The sequence below is a fragment of the Colletes latitarsis genome, chromosome 3 (assembly GCF_051014445.1).
Source record: "Colletes latitarsis isolate SP2378_abdomen chromosome 3, iyColLati1, whole genome shotgun sequence".
NCBI classification, from domain to species: Eukaryota; Metazoa; Arthropoda; class Insecta; order Hymenoptera; family Colletidae; genus Colletes; species Colletes latitarsis.
Window position 1 is genome coordinate 19,599,380 of NC_135136.1, and position 25,498 is coordinate 19,624,877.

Below are 25,498 nucleotides of genomic sequence, written 5' to 3' on the forward strand. Positions count from 1 at the left end.
CGATCACGTAGTAATGTGGTACCACACTGTAACAGACCATTAAACCTGGTTTCGATTAATATTTTAGAGGATAACACATGTTAGGTCTAGGTTAGGTCCGGGATTTGCCCTCATCAGGGTCATACTTTCGCAGTTTTAAAATACATGTTGACCCGATCGAGGGTTTTTTTTGCTTTGGATCACGTAGTAAAGTGGTACCACACAGAAACAGTCAATTAAACCTGGTTTCGATCAATATTTTAGAGGATAACGCATGTTAGGTCTCGGTTAGGCCTCGGATTTGCCCTCATCAGGGTCATACTTTCGCATTCTTCACATACTTCTTGAACAGATCCTGGGTTTTTTCTAGGTTCGATCACGTAGTAATGTGGTACCACACTGTAACAGACCATTAAACCTGGTTTCGATTAATATTTTAGAGGATACACATGATAGGTCTAGGTTAGGTCTGGGATTTGCCCTCATCAGGGTCATACTTTCGCAGTTTTAAAATACATGTTGACCTGATCGATGGTTTTTTTTGCTTTGGATCACGTAGTAAAGTGGTACCACACTGAAACAGTCAATTAAACCTGGCTTCGATCAATATTTTAGAGAATAATTCATGTTAGGTCTGGGTTAGGTCTGGGATTTGCTCTCATGAGGCTCGTACTTTCGCATATTTCTCATACTTGATGGCCAGAACCTGGGCTTTTTCTGGTTTGGATCACGTAGTAACGTGGTACCACACTGAAACAGTCCATTAAACCTGGTTTCGATCAATATTTTTGAGGATAACGCAAGTTATGTCTGGATTAGCTCTGGGATTTGCCATCATCAGGCACATACTTTCGCATACTTCTCATTCTTGTTGGCCAGATCCTTTTCTTCCACTGGTTTGGATCACGTAGTAATGTGATGCCACACTGAAACAGTCAATTAATCCTGGTCTTGATAAATATTTTAGAGGATAACGCAAGTTATGTCTGGGTTAGGTCGGGGATGTGCCCTCGTCAGGCTCATACTTTCGCATATATCTCATACTTCATGGCTAGATCCTGGGCTTTTTCTGCATTAGATCACGTAGTAAAGTGGTACCACACTGAGACAGTCAATTAATCCTGGTCTTGGTAATTATTTTAGAGGATAACGCAAGTTATGTCTGGGTAAGTTCTGGGATTTGACCTCATCAGGCTCAGACTTTCGCGTTTTTCACATACTTGTTGAACAGATCCTGGGTTTTTTCTTGTTTGGATCACGTAGTAATGTGGTACCACACTAAAACAGTCCATTAAACCTGGTTTCGATCAATATTTTAGAGAATAATTCTTGTTAGGTCTGGGATTTGCTCACATCAGGCTCATTCTTTCGCATATTTCTCATACTTGATGGCTAGGTCCTAGGCTCTTTCTGGATTGCATCACGTAGTAATGTAGTACCACACTGAAACAGTCAATAAAACCTGGTTTCGATCAATATTTTAGAGGATAACGCATGTTAGGTCTGGAATAGGTCTGGGATTTGCCCCCATCAGACTCATACTTTCGCATTTTTCACATACTTGTTGAACAGATCCTGGGTTTTTTTCTGGTTTGGATCACGTAGTAGTGTGGTACCACACTGAAACAGCCGATTAAACCTGGTTTCGATCAATATTTTAGAGGATAACGCATGTTATGTCTAGGTTAGGCCTGGGATTTGCCCTCATCAGACTCATACTTTCGCATTCTTCACATACTTGTTGAACGGATCCTGGGTTTTTTCTGGTTTGCATCACGTTGTAATGTGGTACCACACTGAAACAATCAGTTAAACCTGGTCTTGATAAATATATTAGAGGATAACGCATGTTAGGTCTGGGATAGGTCTGGGATTTGCCCTCATCAGGGACATACTTTCGCAGTTTTAACATACATGTTGACCTGATCGAGGTTTTTTTCTCCTTTGGATCACGTAGTAAAGTGGTACCACACTAAAACAGTCAATTAAACCTGGTTTCGATCAAAATTTTAGAGGATAACGCAAGTTATGTCTGGGATAGGTCTGGGATTTGCCCACATCAGACTCATACTTTCGCGTTTTTCACATACTTGTTGAACAGATCCTGGGTTTTTTCTGGTTTGGATCACGCAGTAATGTGGTACCACACTGCAACAGTCCACTAAACCTGGTTTCGATCAATATTTTAGAAGATAACGCATGTTATGTCTAGGTTAGGCCTGGGATTTGCCCTCATCGGACTCATACTTACGCATACTTCACATACTTGTTAAACAGATCCTGGGTTTTTTTCTGGTTTGGATCACGTAGTAATGTGGTACCACACTGAAACAGTCGATTAAACCTGGTTTCGATCAATATTTTTGAGGATAACACACGTTAAGTCTAGGTTAGGTCTAGGATTTGCCCTCACCAGACTCATACTTTCGCATTCTTCACATACTTCTTGAACAGATCCTGGGCTTTTCTGGTTTGGATCACGTAGTAATGTGGTACCACACTGAAACAGTCGATTAATCCTGATTTCGATCAATATTTTAGAGGATAACACACGTTAAGTCTAGGTTAGGTCTAGGATTTTCACTCATCAGACTCATACTTTCGCATTTTTCACATACTTGTTGAACAGATCCTGGGCTTTTCTGGTTTGGATCACGTAGTAATGTGGTACCACACTGAAACAGTCGATTAATCCTGATTTCGATCAATATTTTAGAGGAAAACACACGTTATTTCTAGGTTAGGTCTAGGATTTGCCCTCACCAGACTCATACTTTCGCATTCTTCACATACTTCTTGAACAGATCCTGGGTTTTTTCTTGTTTCGATCACGTAGTAATGTGGTACCACACTGAGACAGTCAATTAAACCCGGTTTCGATGATTATTTTAGAGGATAACACATGTTAGGTCTAGGTTAGGTCTGGTATTTGCCCTCATCAGGGTCATACTTTCGCAGTTTTCAAATACATGTTGACCTGATCGATGGTTTTTTCTGCTTTGGATCACGTAGTAAAGTGGTACCACCCTGAAACAGTCAATTAAACCTGGTTTCGATCAATATTTTATAGGATAACGCAAGTTAGGTCTGCGACAGGCCTGGGATTTGCCCTCATTAGGATCATATTTTCGCGTTTTTCACATACTTGTTGAGCAGATCCCAGGCTTTTTCTGGTTTGGATCACGTACTAATGTGGTACCACTCAGAAACAGTCCATTCAACCTGTTTTCGATAAATATTTTAGAGGATAGCGCATGTTAGGTCTAGGTTAGGCCAGGGATTTGCCCTCATCAGGGTCATAGTTTCGCAGTTTTAACATACATGTTGACCTGAGCGAGGGTTTTTTCTGCTTTGGATCACGTAGTAATGTGGTACCACACTGAAACAGTCAATTAAATCTGGTCTCGACAAAATATTTTAGAGGATAACGCATGTTAGGTCTGGGTTAGGTCTAGGATTTGCCCTCATCAGGCTCATACTGTCGCATATTTCTCATACTTGTTGGCTAGATCCTGGGCTTTTTCTGGTGTGGATCACGTAGTAATGTGGTACCACACTCAAGCAGTTGATTAAACCTTGTTTCGATCAATATTTTATAGGATAACGCAAGTTAGGTCTGGGATTTTCCCTCATCAGGGTCATATTTTTGCGTTTTTCCCATACTTGTTGAGCAGATCCCAGGCTTTTTCTGGTTTGGATCACGTACTAATGTGGTACCACTCGGAAACAGTCCATTCAACGTGGTTTCGATCAATATTTTAGAGGATAACGCATGTTAGGTCTAGGTTAGGCCAGGGATTTGCCCTCATCAGGGTCATACTTTCGCAGTTTTAACATACATGTTGACCTGAGCGAGGGTTTTTTGTGCTTTGGATCACGTAGTAATGTGGTACCACACTGAAGCAGTCAATTAAATCTGGTCTTGATAAATATTTAAGAGGATAACGCATGTTAGGTCTGGGTTAGGTCTAGGATTTGCCCTCATCAGTCTCATACTTTCGCATTCTTCACATACTTCTTGAACAGATCCTGGGTTTTTTCTAGGTTCGATCACGTAGTAATGTGGTACCACACTGTAACAGACCATTAAACCTGGTTTCGATTAATATTTTAGAGGATAACACATGTTAGGTCTAGGTTAGGTCCGGGATTTGCCCTCATCAGGGTCATACTTTCGCAGTTTTAAAATACATGTTGACCCGATCGAGGGTTTTTTTTGCTTTGGATCACGTAGTAAAGTGGTACCACACAGAAACAGTCAATTAAACCTGGTTTCGATCAATATTTTTGAGGATAACGCAAGTTATGTCTGGAGTAGTTCTGGGATTTGCCATCATCAGGCTCATACTTTCGCATACTTCTCATTCTTGTTGGCCAGATCCTTTCCTTCCACTGGTTTGGATCATGTAGTAATGTGATGCCACACTGAAGCAGTCAATTAATCCTGGTCTTGATAAATATTTTAGAGGATAACGCAAGTTATGTCTGGGTTAGGTCGGGGATGTGCCCTCGTCAGGCTCATACTTTCGCATATATCTCATACTTCATGGCTAGATCCTGGGCTTTTTCTGCATTAGATCACGTAGTAAAGTGGTACCACACTGAGACAGTCAATTAATCCTGGTCTTGATAATTATTTTAGAGGATAACGCAAGTTATGTCTGGGTAAGTTCTGGGATTTGACCTCATCAGGCTCAGACTTTCGCGTTTTTCACATACTTGTTGAACAGATCCTGGGTTTTTTCTTGTTTGGATCACGTAGTAATGTGGTACCACACTAAAACAGTCCATTAAACCTGGTTTCGATCAATATTTTAGAGAATAATTCTTGTTAGGTCTGGGATTTGCTCACATCAGGCTCATTCTTTCGCATATTTCTCATACTTGATGGCTAGGTCCTAGGCTCTTTCTGGATTGCATCACGTAGTAATGTAGTACCACACTGAAACAGTCAATAAAACCTGGTTTCGATCAATATTTTAGAGGATAACGCATGTTAGGTCTGGAATAGGTCTGGGATTTGCCCCCATCAGACTCATACTTTCGCATTTTTCACATACTTGTTGAACAGATCCTGGGTTTTTTTCTGGTTTGGATCACGTAGTAGTGTGGTACCACACTGAAACAGCCGATTAAACCTGGTTTCGACCAATATTTTAGAGGATAACGCATGTTATGTCTAGGTTAGGCCTGGGATTTGCCCTCATCAGACTCATACTTTCGCATTCTTCACATACTTGTTGAACGGATCCTGGGTTTTTTCTGGTTTGCATCACGTTGTAATGTGGTACCACACTGAAACAATCAGTTAAACCTGGTCTTGATAAATATATTAGAGGATAACGCATGTTAGGTCTGGGATAGGTCTGGGATTTGCCCTCATCAGGGACATACTTTCGCAGTTTTAACATACATGTTGACCTGATCGAGGGTTTTTTCTCCTTTGGATCACGTAGTAAAGTGGTACCACACTAAAACAGTCAATTAAACCTGGTTTCGATCAAAATTTTAGAGGATAACGCAAGTTATGTCTGGGATAGGTCTGGGATTTGCCCTCATCAGACTCATACTTTCGCGTTTTTCACATACTTGTTGAACAGATCCTGGGTTTTTTCTGGTTTGGATCACGCAGTAATGTGGTACCACACCGCAACAGTCCACTAAACCTGGTTTCGATCAATATTTTAGAAGATAACGCATGTTATGTCTAGGTTAGGCCTGGGATTTGCCCTCATCGGACTCATACTTACGCATACTTCACATACTTGTTAAACAGATCCTGGGTTTTTTTCTGGTTTGGATCACGTAGTAATGTGGTACCACACTGAAACAGTCGATTAAACCTGGTTTCGATCAATATTTTTGAGGATAACACACGTTAAGTCTAGGTTAGGTCTAGGATTTGCCCTCACCAGACTCATACTTTCGCATTCTTCACATACTTCTTGAACAGATCCTGGGCTTTTCTGGTTTGGATCACGTAGTAATGTGGTACCACACTGAAACAGTCGATTAATCCTTATTTCGATCAATATTTTAGAGGATAACACACGTTAAGTCTAGGTTAGGTCTAGGATTTTCACTCATCAGACTCATACTTTCGCATTTTTCACATACTTGTTGAACAGATCCTGGGCTTTTCTGGTTTGGATCACGTAGTAATGTGGTACCACACTGAAACAGTCGATTAATCCTGATTTCGATCAATATTTTAGAGGATAACACACGTTAAGTCTAGGTTAGGTCTAGGATTTGCCCTCACCAGACTCATAATTTCGCATTCTTCACATACTTCTTGAACAGATCCTGGGTTTTTTCTTGTTTCGATCACGTAGTAATGTGGTACCACACTGAGACAGTCAATTAAACCCGGTTTCGATGATTATTTTAGAGGATAACACATGTTAGGTCTAGGTTAGGTCTGGTATTTGCCCTCATCAGGGTCATACTTTCGCAGTTTTCAAATACATGTTGACCTGATCGATGGTTTTTTCTGCTTTGGATCACGTAGTAAAGTGGTACCACCCTGAAACAGTCAATTAAACCTGGTTTCGATCAATATTTTATAGGATAACGCAAGTTAGGTCTGCGACAGGCCTGGGATTTGCCCTCATTAGGATCATATTTTCGCGTTTTTCACATACTTGTTGAGCAGATCCCAGGCTTTTTCTGGTTTGGATCACGTACTAATGTGGTACCACTCAGAAACAGTCCATTCAACCTGTTTTCGATAAATATTTTAAAGGATAGCGCATGTTAGGTCTAGGTTAGGCCAGGGATTTGCCCTCATCAGGGTCATAGTTTCGCAGTTTTAACATACATGTTGACCTGAGCGAGGGTTTTTTCTGCTTTGGATCACGTAGTAATGTGGTACCACACTGAAACAGTCAATTAAATCTGGTCTTGACAAAATATTTTAGAGGATAACGCATGTTAGGTCTGGGTTAGGTCTAGGATTTGCCCTCATCAGGCTCATACTGTCGCATATTTCTCATACTTGTTGGCTAGATCCTGGGCTTTTTCTGGTTTGGATCACGTAGTAATGTGGTACCACACTCAAGCAGTTGATTAAACCTTGTTTCGATCAATATTTTATAGGATAACGCAAGTTAGGTCTGGGATTTTCCCTCATCAGGGTCATATTTTTGCGTTTTTCCCATACTTGTTGAGCAGATCCCAGGCTTTTTCTGGTTTGGATCACGTACTAATGTGGTACCACTCGGAAACAGTCCATTCAACGTGGTTTCGATCAATATTTTAGAGGATAACGCATGTTAGGTCTAGGTTAGGCCAGGGATTTGCCCTCATCAGGGTCATACTTTCGCAGTTTTAACATACATGTTGACCTGAGCGAGGGTTTTTTGTGCTTTGGATCACGTAGTAATGTGGTACCACACTGAAGCAGTCAATTAAATCTGGTCTTGATAAATATTTAAGAGGATAACGCATGTTAGGTCTGGGTTAGGTCTAGGATTTGCCCTCATCAGTCTCATACTTTCGCATTCTTCACATACTTCTTGAACAGATCCTGGGTTTTTTCTAGGTTCGATCACGTAGTAATGTGGTACCACACTGTAACAGACCATTAAACCTGGTTTCGATTAATATTTTAGAGGATAACACATGTTAGGTCTAGGTTAGGTCCGGGATTTGCCCTCATCAGGGTCATACTTTCGCAGTTTTAAAATACATGTTGACCCGATCGAGGGTTTTTTTTGCTTTGGATCACGTAGTAAAGTGGTACCACACAGAAACAGTCAATTAAACCTGGTTTCGATCAATATTTTTGAGGATAACGCAAGTTATGTCTGGGTAAGTTCTGAGATTTGACCTCATCAGGCTCAGACTTTCGCGTTTTTCACATACTTGTTGGCTAGATCCTGGGCTTTTTCTGGTTTGGATCACGTAGTAATGTGGTACCACACTGAAACAGTCGATTAAACCTTGTTTCGATCAATATTTTATAGGATAACGCTAGTTAGGTCTGGGATTTTCCCTCATCAGGGTCATATTTTTGCATTTTTCACATACTTGTTGAGCAGATCCCAGGCTTTTTCTGGTTTGGATCACGTACTAATGTGGTACCACTCGGAAACAGTCCATTCAACGTGGTTTCGATCAATATTTTATAGGATAACGCAAGTTAGGTCTGCGGCAGGACTGGGATTTGCCCTCATTAGGATCATATTTTCGCGTTTTTCACATACTTGTTGAACAGATCCTGGGTTTTTTCTGCTTTGGATCACGTAATAATGTGGGACCACACTGAAACAGTCAATTAAACCTGGTCTTGATAGATATTTTAGAGGATAACGCATGTTAGGTCTGGGTTAGGTTTAGGATTTGCCCTGATCAGGCTCATACTGTCGCATATTTCTCATACATCTTGAACAGATCCTGGGTTTTTTCTTGTTTCGATCACGTAGTAATGTGGTACCACACTGAGACAGTCAATTAAACCCGGTTTCGATGAATATTTTAGAGGATAACACGTGTTAGGTCTAGGTTAGGTCTGGGATTTGCCCCCATCAGGGTCATACTTTCGCAGTTTTCAAATACATGTTGACATGATCGATGGTTTTTTCTGCTTTGGATCACGTAGTAAAGTGGTACCACCCTGAAACAGTCAATTAAACCTGGTTTCGATCAATATTTTATAGGATAACGCAAGTTAGGTCTGCGACAGGACTGGGATTTGCCCTCATTAGGATCATATTTTCGCGTTTTTCACATACTTGTTGAGCAGATCCCAGGCTTTTTCTGGTTTGGATCACGTACTAATGTGGTACCACTCAGAAACAGTCCATTCAACCTGGTTTCGATAAATATTTTAGAGGATAACGCATCTTAGGTCTAGGTTAGGCCAGGGATTTGCCCTCATCAGGGTCATACTTTCGCATTCTTCACATACTTCTTGAACAGATCCTGGGTTTTTTCTAGGTTCGATCACGTAGTAATGTGGTACCACACTGTAACAGACCATTAAACCTGGTTTCGATTAATATTTTAGAGGATAACACATGATAGGTCTAGGTTAGGTCTGGGATTTGCCCTCATCAGGGTCATACTTTCGCAGTTTTAAAATACATGTTGACCTGATCGATGGTTTTTTTTGCTTTGGATCACGTAGTAAAGTGGTACCACACTGAAACAGTCAATTAAACCTGGTTTCGATCAATATTTTATAGGATAACGCAAGTTAGGTCTGCGACAGGACTGGGATTTGCCCTCATTAGGATCATATTTTCGCGTTTTTCACATACTTGTTGAGCAGATCCCAGGCTTTTTCTGGTTTGGATCACGTACTAATGTGGTACCACTCAGAAACAGTCCATTCAACCTGGTTTCGATAAATATTTTAGAGGATAACGCATCTTAGGTCTAGGTTAGGCCAGGGATTTGCCCTCATCAGGGTCATACTTTCGCATTCTTCACATACTTCTTGAACAGATCCTGGGTTTTTTCTAGGTTCGATCACGTAGTAATGTGGTACCACACTGTAACAGACCATTAAACCTGGTTTCGATTAATATTTTAGAGGATAACACATGATAGGTCTAGGTTAGGTCTGGGATTTGCCCTCATCAGGGTCATACTTTCGCAGTTTTAAAATACATGTTGACCTGATCGATGGTTTTTTTTGCTTTGGATCACGTAGTAAAGTGGTACCACACTGAAACAGTCAATTAAACCTGGTTTCGATCAATATTTTAGAGAATAATTCATGTTAGGTCTGGGTTAGGTCTGGGATTTGCTCTCATGAGGCTCGTACTTTCGCATATTTCTCATACTTGATGGCCAGAACCTGGGCTTTTTCTGGTTTGGATCACGTAGTAACGTGGTACCACACTGAAACAGTCCATTAAACCTGGTTTCGATCAATATTTTTGAGGATAACGCAAGTTATGTCTGGATTAGCTCTGGGATTTGCCATCATCAGGCACATACTTTCGCATACTTCTCATTCTTGTTGGCCAGATCCTTTTCTTCCACTGGTTTGGATCACGTAGTAATGTGATGCCACACTGAAACAGAAAATTAATCCTGGTCTTGATAAATATTTTAGAGGATAACGCAAGTTATGTCTGGGTTAGGTCGGGGATGTGCCCTCGTCAGGCTCATACTTTCGCATATATCTCATACTTCATGGCTAGATCCTGGGCTTTTTCTGCATTAGATCACGTAGTAAAGTGGTACCACACTGAGACAGTCAATTAATCCTGGTCTTGATAATTATTTTAGAGGATAACGCAAGTTATGTCTGGGTAAGTTCTGGGATTTGACCTCATCAGGCTCAGACTTTCGCGTTTTTCACATACTTGTTGAACAGATCCTGGGTTTTTTCTTGTTTGGATCACGTAGTAATGTGGTACCACACTAAAACAGTCCATTAAACCTGGTTTCGATCAATATTTTAGAGAATAATTCTTGTTAGGTCTGGGATTTGCTCACATCAGGCTCATTCTTTCGCATATTTCTCATACTTGATGGCTAGGTCCTAGGCTCTTTCTGGATTGCATCACGTAGTAATGTAGTACCACACTGAAACAGTCAATAAAACCTGGTTTCGATCAATATTTTAGAGGATAACGCATGTTAGGTCTGGAATAGGTCTGGGATTTGCCCCCATCAGACTCATACTTTCGCATTTTTCACATACTTGTTGAACAGATCCTGGGTTTTTTTTCTGGTTTGGATCACGTAGTAGTGTGGTACCACACTGAAACAGCCGATTAAACCTGGTTTCGATCAATATTTTAGAGGATAACGCATGTTAGGTCTGGGATAGGTCTGGGATTTGCCCTCATCAGGGACATACTTTCGCAGTTTTAACATACATGTTGACCTGATCGAGGGTTTTTTCTCCTTTGGATCACGTAGTAAAGTGGTACCACACTAAAACAGTCAATTAAACCTGGTTTCGATCAAAATTTTAGAGGATAACGCAAGTTATGTCTGGGATAGGTCTGGGATTTGCCCTCATCAGACTCATACTTTCGCGTTTTTCACATACTTGTTGAACAGATCCTGGGTTTTTTCTGGTTTGGATCACGCAGTAATGTGGTACCACACTGCAACAGTTCACTAAACCTGGTTTCGATCAATATTTTAGAAGATAACGCATGTTATGTCTAGGTTAGGCCTGGGATTTGCCCTCATCAGACTCATACTTACGCATACTTCACATACTTGTTAAACAGATCCTGGGTTTTTTTCTGGTTTGGATCACGTAGTAATGTGGTACCACACTGAAACAGTCGATTAAACCTGGTTTCGATCAATATTTTTGAGGATAACGCATGCTAGGTCTAGGTTAGGCCTGGGATTTGCCCTCATCAGACTCATACTTTCGCATTCTTCACATACTTGTTGAACGGATCCTGGGTTTTTTCTGGTTTGCATCACGTTGTAATGTGGTACCACACTGAAACAATCAGTTAAACCTGGTCTTGATAAATATATTAGAGGATAACGCATGTTAGGTCTGGGATAGGTCTGGGATTTGCCCTCATCAGGGACATACTTTCGCAGTTTTAACATACATGTTGACCTGATCGAGGGTTTTTTCTCCTTTGGATCACGTAGTAAAGTGGTACCACACTAAAACAGTCAATTAAACCTGGTTTCGATCAAAATTTTAGAAGATAACGCATGTTATGTCTAGGTTAGGCCTGGGATTTGCCCTCATCAGACTCATACTTTCGCATTCTTCACATACTTGTTGAACGGATCCTGGGTTTTTTCTGGTTCGGATCACGTAGTAATGTGGTACCACACTGAAACATTCAATTAAACCTGGTCTTGATAAATATTTTAGAGGGTAACGCATATTAGGTCTGGGTAAGGTCTAGGATTTGCCATCATCAGGCTCATACTTTCGCATATTTCTAATACTTCATGGCTAGATCCTGGGCTATTTCTGGATCGGATCAGGTAGTAAAGTGGTGCCACACTAAAACAGTCGATTAAACCTGGTTTCGATCAATATTTTAGAGGATAACGCATGTTAGGTCTAGGTTAGGCCTGGGATTTGCCCTCATCAGTGTCATTCTTTCGCAGTTTTAACATACATGTTGACCTAATCGAGGGTTTTTTCTGCTTTGCATCACGTAGTAAAGTGGTACCACACTAAAATAGCCAATTAAACCTGGTCTTGATAAATATTTTTGAGGATAACGCATGTTAGGTCTAGGTTAGGCCTGTGATTTGCCCTGATCAGGGACATACTTTCGCAGTTTTAACATACATGTTGACATGATCGAGGGTTTTTTCTCCTTTGGATCACGTAGTAAAGTGGTACCACACTAAAACAGTCAATTAAACCTGGTTTCGATCAATATTTTAGAGGATAACGCAAGTTATGTCTGGGATAGGTCTGGGATTTGCCCTCATCAGACTCATACTTTCGCGTTTTTCACATACTTGTTGAGCAGATCCTGGGTTTTTTATGGTATGGATCACGTAGTAATGTGGTACCACACTAAAACAGTCCATAAAACCTGGTTTCGATCAATATTTTAGAGAATAATTCTTGTTAGGTCTAGGTTAGGTCTGGGATTTGCTCACATCAGGCTCATTCTTTCGCATATTTCTCATACATGATGGCTAGATCCTAGGCTCTTTCTGGATTGCATCACGTAGTAATGTAGTACCACACTGAAACAGTCAATAAAACCTGATTTCCATCAATATTTTAGAGAATCGTTCATGATAGGTCTAGTTTAAGTGTGGGATTTGCTCTCATCAGACTCATTCTTTCGCATATTTCTCATACTTGAAGGCTAGATCCTGGGCTTTTTCTGGATTGCATCACGTAGTAATGTAGTACAACACTGAAACAGTCAATTAAACCTGGTTGCCATCAATATTTTAGAGGACAACGCATGTTAGGTCTAGGCTAGTCCTGGGATTTGCCCTCATCGGGGTCATACTATCACAGTTTTAACATACATGTTGACCTGATCGAGAGTTTTCTCTGCTTTGGATCACGTAGTAAAGTGGTACCACACTGAAACAGTCAACTAAACCTGGTTTCGATCAATATTTTAGAGGATAACGCATGTTAGGTCTAGGTTAGGCCTCGGATTTGCCCTCATCAGGGTCATACTTTCGCAGTTTTAACATACATGTTGACCTGATCGAGGGTTTTTTCTGCTTTCGATCACATAGTAAAGTGGTACCACACTGAAACAGTCGATTAAACCTGGTTTCGATCAATATTTTAGAGGATAACGCAAGTTAGGTCTGGGATAGGTCTGGGATTTGCCCTCATCAGACACATACTTTCGCGTTTTTCACATACTTGTTGAACAGATCCTGGGTTTTTTATGGTTTGGTTCACGTAGTAATGTGGTACCTCACTGAAACAGTCCATTAAACCTGGTTTCGATCAATATTTTAGAGGACGACGCAAGTTAGGTCTGGGATAGTTGTGGGATTTGCCCTCATCAGGGTCATACTTTCGCAGTTTTAACATACATGTTGACCTGATCGAGGGTTTTTTCTGCTTTCGATCACGTAGTAAAGTGGTACCACACTGAAACAGTCCATTAAACCTGGTTTCGATCAATATTTTAGAGGATAACGCAAGTTAGGTCTGGGATAGGTCTGGGATTCGCCCTCATCAGGCTCATACTTTCGCGTTTTTCACATACTTCTTGAACAGATCCTGGGTTTTTTCTGGTTTGGGTCACGTAGTAATGTGAAACCACATTGAAACAGTCCATTAAACCTGGTTCCGATTAATATTTTAGAGGATAACGCATGTTAGGTCTAGGTTAGGTCTGGGATTTGCCCTCATCAGGCTCATACTTTCGCAGTTTTAACATACATGTTGACCTGATCGAGGGTTTTTTCAGCTTTGGATCACGTAGTAAAGTGGTACCACACTGAAACTGTCCATTAAACTTGGTTTCGATCAATATTTTCGATGATGACGCTTGTTAGGTCTAGGTTAGTTCTGGGATTTGCTCTCATAAGGCTCATTCTTTCGCATATTTCACATACTTGTTAAACAGATCCTGGGTTTTTTTTCTGGTTTGGATCACGTAGTAGTGTGGTACCACACTGAAACAGCCGATTAAACCTGGTTTCGATCAATATTTTAGAGGATAACGCATGTTATGTCTAGGTTAGGCCTGGGATTTGCCCTCATCAGACTCATACTTTCGCATTCTTCACATACTTGTTGAACGGATCCTGGGTTTTTTCTGCTTTGGATCAAGTAGAAAAGTGGTGCCACACTAAAACAGTCTATTAAACCTGGTTTCGATCAATATTTTAGAGGATAACGCATGTTAGGTCTAGGTTAGGCCTGGGATTTGCCCTCATCAGTGTCATACTTTTGCAGTTTTAACATATATGTTGCCCTAATCGAGGGTTTTTTCTGGTTTGGATTACGTAGCAAAGTGGTACCACACTAAAACAGTCAATTAAACCTGGTTTCGATCAATATTTTAGAGGATAACGCAAGTTATGTCTGGGTTAGGCCTGGGATTATCACCCATCAGACTCATACTTTCGCGTTTTTCACATACTTGTTGAACTGATCCTGGGTTTTTTTCTGGTTTGGATCGCGCAGTAATGTGGTACCACACTGAAACAGTCCATTAAACCTGGTATCGATCAATATTTTAGAGAATAATTCATGTTAGGTCTAGGTTTGGTCTGGGATTTGCTCACATAAGTCTCATTCTTTCGCATATTTCTCATACTTGATGGCTAGATCCTAGGCTTTCTCTGGATTGCATCACGTAGTAATGTAGTACCACACTAAAACAGTCTATTAAACCTGGTTTCGATCAATATTTTAGAGGATAACGCATGTTAGGTCCAAGTTAGGCCTGGGATTTGCCCTCATCAGTGTCATGCTTTTGCAGTTTTAACATATATGTTGCCCTAATCGAGGGTTTTTTCTGCTTTCGATCACGTCGCAAAGTGGTACCACACTAAAACAGTCAATTAAACCTGGTTTCGATAAATATTTTAGAGGACAACGCAAGTTATGCCTGGGATAGGCCTGGGATTTGCCCTCATCAGTGTCATACTTTTGCAGTTTTAACATACATGTTGACCTAATCGAGGGTTTTTTCTGCTTTGGATCAAGTAGAAGAGTGGTGCCACACTAAAACAGTCCATTAAACCTGGTTTCGATCAATATTTTAGTGGATAACGCATGTTAGGTCCAGGTTAGGCCTGGGACTTGCCCTCATCAGTGTCATGCTTTTGCAGTTTTAACATATATGTTGCCCTAATCGAGGGTTTTTTCTGCTTTGGATCACGCAGTAATGTGGTACCACACTGCAACATTCCACTAAACCTGGTTTCGATCAATATTTTAGAGGATAACGCATGTTATGTCTAGGTTAGGCCTGGTATTTGCCCTCATCAGACTCATACTTACGCATACTTCACATACCTGTTAAACAGATCCTGGGTTTTCTTCTGGTTTGGATCACGTAGTTATGTGGTACCACACTGAAACAGTCGATTAAACCTGGTCTTGATAAATATTTTAGAGGGTAACGCATATTAGGTCTGGGTAAGGTCTAGGATTTGCCATCATCAGGCTCATACTTTCGCATATTTCTAATACTTCATGGCTAGATCCTGGGCTATTTCTGGATCGGATCACGTAGTAATGTGGTACCACACTGAAACAGTCGATTAAACCTGGTCTTGATAAATATTTTAGAGGGTAACGCATATTAGGTCTGGGTAAGGTCTAGGATTTGCCATCATCAGGCTCATACTTTCGCATATTTCTAATACTTCATGGCTAGATCCTGGGCTATTTCTGGATCGGATCACGTAGTAATGTGGAACCACACTGAAACAGTCCATTAAACCTGGTTTCGATCAATATTTTTGAGGATAACGCATGTTAGGTCTAGGTTAGGTCTGGGATTTGCTCTCATCAGGCACATACTTTCGCATATTTCTCATACTTGATGGTCAGATTGTGGGCTTTTTCTGGTTTGGATCACGTAGTAATGTGGTACCACACTGAAACAGTCGATTAAACCTGGTTTCGTTCAATATTTTAGAGGATAACGCAAGTTATGTCTGGTATAGGTCTGGGATTTGCCCTCATCAGACTCATACTTTCGCGTTTTTCACATACTTGTTGAACAGATCCTGGGTTTTTTCTGGTTTGGATGAGGTAGTAACGTGGTACCACACTGAAACAATCCATTAATCCTGGTTTCGATCAGTATTTTAGAGGATAACGCAAGCTAGGTCTGGGATAGGTCTGGGATTTGCCCTCATCACGCTCATAGTTCCGCGTTTTTCACATACTTGTTGATCAGATCCTGGGTTTTTTCTGCTTTGGATCCCGTAGTAATGTGGTACCACAATGAAGCAGTCCATTAAACCTGGTTTCGATCAATATTTTAGAGGATAACGCATCTTAGGTCTTGGTTAGGTCTGGGATTTGCTCTCATCAGACTCGTACTTTCGCATATTTCTCATACTTATGGCCAGATTCTGGGCCTTTTCTGGTTTGGATCGCGTAGTAATGTGGTACCACACTGCAACAGTCCACTAAACCTGGTTTCGATCAATATTTTAGAGGATAACGCATGTTATGTCTAGGTTAGGCCAGGGATTTGCCCTCATCAGACTCATACTTTCGCATTCTTCACATACTTGTTGAACGGATCCTGGGTTTTTTCTGGTTTGGATCACGTAGTAATGTGGTACCACACTGAAACATTTAATTAAACCTGGTCTTGATAAATATTTTAGAGGATAACGCATGTTAGGCCTGGGTAAGGTCTAGCATTTGCCATCATCAGGCTCATACTTTCGCATATTTCTAATACTTCATGGCTAGATCCTGGGCTTTTTCTGGAGTGCATCATGTAGTAATGTAGTACAACATTGAAACAGTCAATTAAACCTGGTTTCCATCAATATTTTAGAGGACAGCTCATGTTAGGTCTAGGTTAGGCATGGGATTTGCCCTCATCAGGGTCATACTTTCGCAGTTTTAACATACATGTTGACCTAATCGAGGGTTTATTCTGCTTTGGATCACGCAGTAATGTGGTACCACACTGCAACATTCCACTAAACCTGATTTCGATCAATATTTTCGAGGATAACACATGTTATGTCTAGGTTAGGCCTGGTATTTGCCCTCATCAGACTCATACTTACGCATACTTCACATACTTGTTAAACAGATCCTGGGTTTTCTTCTGGTTTGGATCACGTAGTAATGTGGTACCATACTGAAACAGTCGATTAAACCTGGTTTCGCTCAATATTTTTGCGGATAACGCATGTTAGGTCTAGGTTAGGCCTGGGATTATCACTCATCAGACTCATACTTTCGCATTCTTCACATACTTGTTGAACGGATCCTGGGTTTTTTCTGGTTTGGATCACGTAGTAATGTGGTACCACACTGAAACATTCAATTAAACCTGGACTTGATAAATATTTTAGAGGATAACGCATGTTAGGCCTGGGTAAGGTCTAGGATTTGCCATCATCAGGCTCATACTTTCGCATATTTCTGACACTTCATGGCTAGATCCTGGGCTATTTCTGGATTGGATCACGTAGTAATGTGGTACCACACTGAAACAGTCAATTAAACCTGGTTTCGATCAATATTTTAGAGGATAAAGCAAGTTAGGTCTGGGATAGGTCTGGGATTTGCCCTCATCAGTGTCATACTTTTGCAGTTTTAACATATATGTTGCCCTAATCGAGGGTTTTTTCTGCTTTGGATCACGCAGTAATGTGGTACCACACTGCAACATTCCACTAAACCTGATTTCGATCAATATTTTCGAGGATGACGCATGTTAGGTCTAGGTTAGGCCTGCGATTATCACTCATCAGACTCATACTTTCGCATTCTTCACATACTTGTTGAACGGATCCTGGGTTTTTTCTGGTTTGGATCACGTAGTAATGTGGTACCACACTGAAACAGTCGATTAAACCTGGTTTCGATCAATATTTTTGAGGATAACGCATGTTAGGTCTAGGCAAGGCCTGGGATTTTCACTCATCAGACTCATACTTACGCATTCTTCACATACTTGTTAAACGGATCCTGGGTTTTTTCTGGTTTGGATCACGTAGTAATGTGGTACCACACTGAAACATTCAATTAAACCTGGTCTTGATAAATATTTTAGAGGGTAACGCATATTAGGTCTGGGTAAGGTCTAGGATTTGCCATCATCAGGCTCATACTTTCGCATATTTCTAATACTTCATGGCTAGATCCTGGGCTATTTCTGGATTGGATCACGTAGTAATGTGGTACCACACTGAAACAGTCCATTAAACCTGGTTTCGATCAATATTCTAGAGGATAACGCAAGTTATGTCTGGGATAGGTCTGGGATTTGCCCTCATCAGGCTCATACTTTCGCGTTTTTCACATACTTGTTGAACAGATCCTGGGTTTTTTCTGGTTTGGATCGCGCAGTAATGTGGTACGACACTGAAACAGTCCATTAAACCTGGTTTCGATCAATATTTTAGAGAATAATTCATGTTAGGTCTAGGTTTGGTCTGGGATTTGCTCACATAAGGCTCATTCTTTCGCATATTTCTCATACTTGATGGCTAGATCCTAGGCTTTTTCTGGATTGCATCACGTAGTAATGTAGTACCACACTGAAACAGTCAATAAAACCTGGTTTCCATCAATATTTTAGAGAATAATTCATGTTAGGCCTAGGTTAGGTCTGGGATTTGCTCTCATCAGACTCATTCTTTCGCATATTTCTCATACTTGATGGCTAGATCCTGGGCTTTTTCTGGAGTGCATCACGTAGTAATGTAGTACAACATTGAAACAGTCAATTAAACCTGGTTTCCATCAATATTTTAGAGGACAGCTCATGTTAGGTCTAGGTTAGGCATGGGATTTGCCCTCATCAGGGTCATACTTTCGCAGTTTTAACATACATGTTGACCTAATCGAGGGTTTTTTCTGCTTTGGATCACGCAGTAATGTGGTACCACACTGCAACATTCCACTAAACCTGATTTCGATCAATATTTTCGAGGATAACACATGTTATGTCTAGGTTAGGCCTGGTATTTGCCCTCATCAGACTCATACTTACGCATACTTCACATTCTTGTTAAACAGATCCTGGGTTTTCTTCTGGTTTGGATCACGTAGTAATGTGGTACCATACTGAAACAGTCGATTAAACCTGGTTTCGCTCAATATTTTTGCGGATAACGCATGTTAGGTCTAGGTTAGGCCTGGGATTATCAATCATCAGACTCATACTTTCGCATTCTTCACATACTTGTTGAACGGATCCTGGGTTTTTTTCTGGTTTGGATCGCGCAGTAATGTGGTACCACACTGAAACAGTCCATTAAACCTGGTTTCGATCAATATTTTAGAGAATAATTCATGTTAGGTCTAGGTTTGGTCTGGGATTTGCTCACATAAGACTCATTCTTTCGCATATTTCTCATACTTGATGGCTAGGTCCTAGGCTTTTTCTGGATTGCATCACGTAGTAGTGTAGTACCACACTGAAACAGTCAATAAAACCTGGTTTCCATCAATATTTTAGAGAATAATTCATGTTAGGCCTAGGTTAGGTCTGGGATTTGCTCTCATCAGACTCATTCTTTCGCATATTTCTCATACTTGATGGCTAGATCTTGGCCTTTTTCTGGAGTGCATCACGTAGTAATGTAGTACAACATTGAAACAGTCAATTAAACCTGGTTTCCATCAATATTTTAGAGGACAGCGCATGTTAGGTCTAGGTTAGGCATGGGATTTGCCCTCATCAGGGTCATACTTTCGCAGTTTTAACATACATGTTGACCTAATCGTGGGTTTTTTCTGCTTTGGATCAAGTAGAAGAGTGGTGCCACACTAAAACAGTCTATTAAACCTGGTTTCGATCAATATTTTAGAGGATAACGCATGTTAGGTCCAGGTTAGGCCTGGGATTTGACCTCATCAGTGTCATGCTTTTGCAGTTTTAACATATATGTTGCCCTAATCGAGGGTTTTTTCTGCTTTGGATCACGTAGCAAAGTGGTACCACACTAAAACAGTCAATTAAACCTGGTTTCGATAAATATTTTAGAGGACAACGCAAGTTATGCCTGGGATAGGCCTGGGATTTGCCCTCATCAGTGTCATACTTTTGCAGTTTTAACATACATGTTGACCTAATCGAGGGTCTTTTCTGCTTTGGATCAAGTAGAAGAGTGGTGCCACACTAAAACAGTCCATTAAACCTGGTTTCGATCAACATTTTAGAGGATAACGCATGTTAGGTCCAGGTTAGGCCTGGGATTTGCCCTCATCAGTGTCATGCTTTTGCAGTTTTAACATATATGTTGCCCTAATCGAGGGTTTTTTCTGCTTTGGATCCCGCAGTAATGTGGTACCACACTGCAACTTTCCACTAAACCTGGTTTCGATCAATATTTTAGAGGATGACGCATGTTATGTCTAGGTTAGGCCTGGTATTTGCCCTCATCAGACTCATACTTACGCATACTTCACATACCTGTTAAACAGATCCTGGGTTTTCTTCTGGTTTGGATCACGTAGTAATGTGGTACCATTCTGAAACAGTCGATTAAACCTGGTTTCGCTCAATATTTTTGAGGATAACGCATGTTAGGTCTAGGTTAGGCCTGGGATTATCACTCATCAGACTCATACTTTCGCATTCTTCACATACTTGTTGAACGGATCCTGGGTTTTTTCTGGTTTGGATCACGTAGTAATGTGGTACCACACTGAAACATTCAATTAAACCTGGTCTTGATAAATATTTTAGAGGATAACGCATGTTAGGCCTGGGTAAGGTCTAGGATTTGCCATCATCAGGCTCATACTTTCGCATATTTCTAACACATCATGGCTAGATCCTGGGCTATTTCTGGATTGGATCACGTAGTAATGTGGTACCACACTGAAACAGTCAATTAAACCTGGTTTCGATCAATATTTTAGAGGATAACGCAAGCTAGGTCTGGGATAGGTCTGGGATTTGCCCTCATCAGGCTCGTACTTTCGCGTTTTTCACATACTTGTTGAACAGATCCTGGGTTTTTTCTGGTTTGGATCAGGTAATAATGAGGTACCCCACTGAAACAGTCCATTAAACCTGGTTTCGATCAATATTTTAGAGGATAACGCATGTTAGGTCTTGGTTAGGCCTGGGATTTGCCCTCATCAGTGTCATACTTTCGCAGTTTTAACATACGTGTTGACCTGATCGAGGGTTTTTTCTGCTTTGGATCACGTAGAAAAGTGGTGCCACACTAAAACAGTCAATTAAACCTGGTTTCGATCAATATTTTAGAGGACAACGCAAGTTAGGTCTGGGATAGGTCTGGGATTTGCCCTCATCAGGGTCATACTTTCGCATTTTTCACATACTTGTTAAACAGATCCTGGGTTTTTTTCTGGTTTGGATCACGTAGTAATGTGGTACCACACTGAAACAGTCGATTAAATCTGGTTTCGATCAATATTTTTGAGGATAACGCATGTTAGGTCTAGGTAAGGCCTGGGATTTTCACTCATCAGACTCATACTTACGCATTCTTCACATACTTGTTGAACGGATCCTGGGTTTTTTCTGGTTTGGATCACGTAGTAATGTGGTACCACACTGAAACATTCAATTAAACCTGGTCTTGATAAATATTTTAGAGGATAACGCATGTTAGGCCTGGGTAAGGTCTAGGATTTGCCATCATCAGGCTCATACTTTCGCATATTTCTAATACTTCATGGCTAGATCCTGGGCTATTTCTGGATCGGATCACGTAGTAATGTGGTACCACACTGAAACAGTCCATTAAACCTGGTTTCGATCAATATTTTTGAGGATAACGCAAGTTAGGTCTGGGATAGGTCTGGGATTTGCCCTCATCAGTGTCATACTTTTGCAGTTTTAACATATATGTTGCCCTAATCGAGGGTTTTTTCTGCTTTGGATCACGCAGTAATGTGGTACCACACTGCAACATTCCACTAAACCTGATTTCGATCAATATTTTAGAGGATAACGCATGTTATGTCTAGGTTAGGCCTGGTATTTGCCCTCATCAGACTCATACTTACGCATACTTCACATACTTGTTAAACAGATCCTGGGTTTTCTTCTGGTTTGGATCACGTAGTAATGTGGTACCATTCTGAAACAGTCGATTAAACCTGGTTTCGCTCAATATTTTTGCGGATAACGGATGTTAGGTCTAGGTTAGGCCTGGGATGATCACTCATCAGACTCATACTTTCGCATTCTTCACATACTTGTTGAACGGATCCTGGGTTTTTTCTGGTTTGGATCACGCAGTAATGTGGTACCACACTGCAACAGTCCCCTAAACCTGGTTTCGATCAATATTTTAGAGGATAACGCATGTTATGTCTAGGTTAGGCCTGGGATTTGCCCTCATCAGACTCATACTTACGCATTTTTCACATACTTGTTAAACAGATCCTGGGTTTTTTTCTGGTTTGGATCACGTAGTAATGTGGTACCACACTGAAACAGTCGATTAAACCTGGTTTCGATCAATATTTTTGAGGATAACGCATGTTAGGTCTAGGTAAGGCCTGGGATTTTCACTCATCAGACTCACACTTACGCATTCTTCACATACTTGTTAAACAGATCCTGGGTTTTTTTCTGGTTTGGATCACGTAGTAATGTGGTACCACACTGAAACAGTCGATTAAACCTGGTTTCGATCAATATTTTTGAGGATAACGCATGTTAGGTCTAGGTTAGGCCTGGGATTTTCACTCATCAGACTCATTCTTTCGCATTCTTCACATACTTGTTGAACGGATCCTGGGTTTTTTCTGGTTTGGATCACGTAGTAATGTGGTACCACACTGAAACATTCAATTAAACCTGGTCTTGATAAATATTTTAGAGGGTAACGCATATTAGGTCTGGGTAAGGTCTAGGATTTGCCATCATCAGGCTCATACTTTCGAATATTTCTAATACTTCATGGCTAGATCCTGGGCTATTTCTGGATTGGATCACGTAGTAATGTGGTACCACACTGAAACAGTCCATTAAACCTGGTTTCGATCAATATTCTAGAGGATAACGCAAGTTATGTCTGGGATAGGTCTGGGATTTGCCCTCATCAGGCTCATACTTTCGCGTTTTTCACATACTTGTTGAACAGATCCTGGGTTTTTTCTGGTTTGGATCGCGCAGTAATGTGGTACCACACTGAAACAGTCCATTAAACCTGGTTTCGATCAATATTTTAGAGAATAATTCATGTTAGGTCTAGGTTTGGTCTGGGATTTGCTCACATAAGGCTCATTCTTTCGCATATTTCTCATACTTGATGGCTAGATCCTAGGCTTTTTCTGGATTGCATCACGTAGTAATGTAGTACCACACTGAAACAGTCAATAAAACCTGGTTTCCATCAATATTTTAGAGAATAATTCATGTTAGGCCTAGGTTAGGTCTGGGATTTGCTCTCATCAGACTCATTCTTTCGCATATTTCTCATACTTGATGGCTAGATCCTGGGCTTTTTCTGGAGTGCATCACGTAGTAATGTAGTACAACATTGAAACAGTCAATTAAACCTGGTTTCCATCAATATTTTAGAGGACAGCTCATGTTAGGTCTAGGTTAGGCATGGGATTTGCCCTCATCAGGGTCATACTTTCGCAGTTTTAACATACATGTTGACCTAATCGAGGGTTTTTTCTGCTTTGGATCACGCAGTAATGTGGTACCACACTGCAACATTCCACTAAACCTGATTTCGATCAATATTTTCGATGATAACACATGTTATGTCTAGGTTAGGCCTGGTATTTGCCCTCATCAGACTCATACTTACGCATACTTCACATACTTGTTAAACAGATCCTGGGTTTTCTTCTGGTTTGGATCACGTAGTAATGTGGTACCATACTGAAACAGTCGATTAAACCTGGTTTCGCTCAATATTTTTGCAGATAACGCATGTTAGGTCTAGGTTAGGCCTGGGATTATCACTCATCAGACTCATACTTTCGCATTCTTCACATACTTGTTGAACGGATCCTGGGTTTTTTCTGGTTTGGATCACGTAGTAATGTGGTACCACACTGAAACATTCAATTAAACCTGGCCTTGATAAATATTTTAGAGGATAACGCATGTTAGGCCTGGGTAAGGTCTAGGATTTGCCATCATCAGGCTCATACTTTCGCATATTTCTGACACTTCATGGCTAGATCCTGGGCTATTTCTGGATTGGATCACGTAGTAATGTGGTACCACACTGAAACAGTCAATTAAACCTGGTTTCGATCAATATTTTAGAGGATAACGCAAGTTAGGTCTGGGATAGGTCTGGGATTTGCCCTCATCAGTGTCATACTTTTGCAGTTTTAACATATATGTTGCCCTAATCGAGGGTTTTTTCTGCTTTGGATCACGCAGTAATGTGGTACCACACTGCAACATTCCACTAAACCTGATTTCGATCAATATTTTAGAGGATAACACATGTTATGTCTAGGTTAGGCCTGGTATTTGCCCTCATCAGACTCATACTTACGCATACTTCACATACTTGTTAAACAGATCCTGGGTTTTCTTCTGGTTTGGATCACGTAGTAATGTGGTACCATACTGAAACAGTCGATTAAACCTGGTTTCGCTCAATATTTTTGCAGATAACGCATGTTAGGTCTAGGTTAGGCCTGGGATTATCACTCATCAGACTCATACTTTCGCATTCTTCACATACTTGTTGAACGGATCCTGGGTTTTTTCTGGTTTGGATCACGTAGTAATGTGGTACCACACTGAAACATTCAATTAAACCTGGCCTTGATAAATATTTTAGAGGATAACGCATGTTAGGCCTGGGTAAGGTCTAGGATTTGCCATCATCAGGCTCATACTTTCGCATATTTCTGACACTTCATGGCTAGATCCTGGGCTATTTCTGGATTGGATCACGTAGTAATGTGGTACCACACTGAAACAGTCAATTAAACCTGGTTTCGATCAATATTTTAGAGGATAACGCAAGTTAGGTCTGGGGTAGGTCTGGGATTTGCCCTCATCAGTGTCATACTTTTGCAGTTTTAACATATATGTTGCCCTAATCGAGGGTTTTTTCTGCTTTGGATCACGCAGTAATGTGGTACCACACTGCAACATTCCACTAAACCTGATTTCGATCAATATTTTAGAGGATAACACATGTTATGTCTAGGTTAGGCCTGGTATTTGCCCTCATCAGACTCATACTTACGCATACTTCACATACATGTTAAACAGATCCTGGGATTTCTTCTGGTTCGGATCACGTAGTAATGTGGTACCTTACTGAAACAGTCGATTAAACCTGGTTTCGCTCAATATTTTTGAGGATAACGCATGTTAGGTCTAGGTTAGGCCTGGGATTATCACTCATCAGACTCATACTTTCGCATTCTTCACATACTTGTTGAACGGATCCTGGGTTTTTTCTGGTTTGGATCACGTAGTAATGAGGTACCACA